The sequence below is a fragment of the Chaetura pelagica genome, unplaced genomic scaffold (genome assembly GCF_000747805.2).
Source record: "Chaetura pelagica isolate M959 unplaced genomic scaffold, ChaPel_1.0 scaffold132, whole genome shotgun sequence".
Lineage (NCBI taxonomy): Eukaryota > Metazoa > Chordata > Aves > Apodiformes > Apodidae > Chaetura > Chaetura pelagica.
This window is the reverse complement of record NW_009952709.1, coordinates 2,301,603-2,304,676: the sequence shown is the minus strand read 5'-3', so window position 1 is coordinate 2,304,676 and position 3,074 is coordinate 2,301,603.

Genomic DNA, 3,074 nt, shown 5'->3' with positions numbered 1-3,074 from the left:
AGCAGGAACGTCCTCCACACCAAAGACAATGATCTCAAGGGTTCGACGTTGTTTATTTGTTTCTTGATTTTCTCAGAAAGCCTCTGGGATGAAGTTCTTCCACAGTCTGACTATCTCTTGGGTGGCCCAGGGTGGGGGAGGGAGAACAGTTTTGTACATTGGTAGTTTGTTTTAGAACCAGCCATATTTTACACACCGAAATGTGTACGATTAATTATCATTATTATTATTATTATTAGTTACAATTAAAATTCTTTGGTCATTGGAAAGCCTTTTTTTATATATATACCAAGTACCACAGAGAAGGAGGGGATGGGAAAGGGAAAGCAGAATGTTTTTAAACTGAAGCATAAGATTAATATTATTAATATAATGACAATGTAATAATAATAATGATAATAATAATAATAATAAGCTAAAGTCTTGTCATTTTGAAGAGAACCATGCTTTCAGAAACACAGCAGGGCAGTGTCTGATTGTAAATTTCTTTTTTAATAAATAAAAGCACAATTACTTTTAAATAAATTTCTACCTTTTTTTTTTTTTTTCCATACATGTTGAGTTTCTGCATGTCCAGGGTACATATGGGGAAGGGAAGGAAAGGCTGAGAATGATTAGGCTGCTGAGCCTGTGCTGAAAACTGTTCCCTTTGTCAGTGACTGGTTGTAAGTTTTCTGCTGGGTTTGTTACAGTGAAACTCCCATAAAGATTTGGATTCTTTTAGAACAAATATCTCCTTTTTTCCTGGCCCAAATCACATTTTTCTAAGTGTTACTGACCAACACGTGCTCCATTTAGGTGGGAATAACTAACAAAAGAATACAAAGAAAATATAGAGTTGTTGTTGGGCACCACTGGTGACTTTGAACACTTGTGTAAATAAAGGGCTCTCTGTTTTGTTTGGTTGTTTTTTGTTTGTTGGGTTTGGTTTTTTTTTTTATATATGAGCAAAACCTCTGTGTAGTTCCTCTGTATCATACTCTTCAGCTGAAGACAATAAAAGATCTTTTCTTTTAATCCAGTCTCTCTGCCCTACTTCAAGGTTGCACTTTTCATGCAGACAAATGTTTCTTGATGACTCTGGAAGGTGGCTGGGAAGGAAGATGCTTTCAGTCAGTGAGCAGCCTTGTGAGTAGGACTTCCTGGGAAGCTAAGGTCAGATATTATTGTTAGCTAAGGTCAGATATTGTTAATTTGAGACAGGGTATGTGTATGCATGGGACAACTTCAAAAATCAGAAGGGAGGAAAGGAAGGAGAGAGGGAGGGAATCACTTCCCTTCATCCTTTGGTCCTATTTTCATAACTGTGTTTCTATATATACCTTTAAAAAATATTTTTCATTGCAATCCTTCAATTACTGCATTCTGAGCCCTTGCGAATGGTTATGTCCCAGGGCCATCTTGCTCATGGTCTTGAGTGAAAATTTGGCTTTGCCCCAGAGGGGAGACCCTTCAGAGACCCCCCATGCTGGGCTGTGCTTTGGGACCAGCTTTGCTGTGAGAGAGCCCTGGGACAGCATGGAATGTTGTGTGGAGAGGCAGAAGGTGCTGCAGGCAGAAATAGCAAAGCCTCTGTGCTGTGCTTTATCACCAGTCTCAGCAACTAGTTTTCAGAAATGTCCCATTTCTGTAGGTATTTATAATGCATCTCCCAGGAACCATCTCACCCAGAGGCCAGCCCCTCATTATAAAGCACTTTAGGACCAGGGACTAGGAGGCTGGACAGGGATGGTGCAGGTTTACCAGCTGGGAACACTCAGTGCCTGGCTGGGGAACAGGGAGAAGTTCCTAACAAAATCATATAGTCATAGGATGGTTTGGGTTGGAAAGGACTTTAAAGACTGTCCAGTCCCACCCTCTGCATGGGCAGGGACACCTCCCACCAGCCCAGGTTGCTCCAAGCCCCATCCAACCTGCCCTTCAACACTGCCAGGGATGGGGCAGCCACAGCTTCCCTGGGCAACCTCAGCCAGGCTCTCACCACCCTCAGAGTGAAGATTTTCTTCGTAATGTTTCACCTAAGTCTCCCCACTTTCAGTTTTCATCCATCCCCCTTGTCCTCTCCCTCCCTGCCCTTGTCCCAAGCCCCTCCCCAGCTTTCCTGGAGCCCCTTCAGACACTGGAAGCTGCTCTAAGGTCTCCCTGGAGACTTCTCTTCTCCAGGCTGAACACCCCAACTCTCCCAGCCTGGCTCCATAGGACACTAAAACACCTCTGACCCCCTGTCCATACATTCCCAGCCCCACTCCCTCTCCTCGGCCCCTCCAGCCCCCGGCAGGTGGCACCGCAGCCCCTCTGCCTGTCCCTGCCTGCTCAACACCGCCCTGCTCAGCACATCCCTGCTCAGCACCTCCCTGCTCAGCACATCCCTGCTCAGCACCTCCCTGCTCAGCACATCCCTGCTCAGCACCGCCCTGCTCAGCACCTCCCTGCTCAGCACATCCCTGCTCAGCACATCACTGCTCAGCACATCCCTGCTCAGCACCTCCCTGCTCAGCACCTCTCTCCTCAGCACATCCCTGCTCAGCACATCCCTGCTCAGCACATCCCTGCTCAGCACCCCCCTGCTCAGCACCTCCCTGCTCAGCACCTCTGCAGCCCCGCGGGTACCCAGAAGCTGCCGTTCCTCCCCCTTGTCTTCTCCTGCGGTGCCTCCAGCACCTCGAGCTCCCAGGCTGTGGTTGGTGTCTCTGCAGTGGGATCTATGCTGGCCAAACTCCCGGCACAGGGTAAAGCCACAAAGCAGGAACCTTGCAAGGACATTGGTGAGAAAAGTTTTAGTTTTGACTTGCGGGAGCAAGGTCACAGTAAAAGCAAAGAGCAATATTCCTCTTTACTCTCTTCATTAATATCATTTCATGCCTTTTGGATTCCTACCGTTCTTTTTCTTTCTTCCCCCCGTCCCAAACTGGAGTTACACTAGTGAGAGTTGGTTGGTTTCCATAGAGAACACACATCTCCTTGGAGCTCTCTGTGCCCTGGCAAGGGTCTGAGCTGCAGCACTAGAGTAAAATAATTCTCTGTAATTAATGGCACTTGTTTAGTGCTTGTCAGAGCAAATGATTGGCAGTATA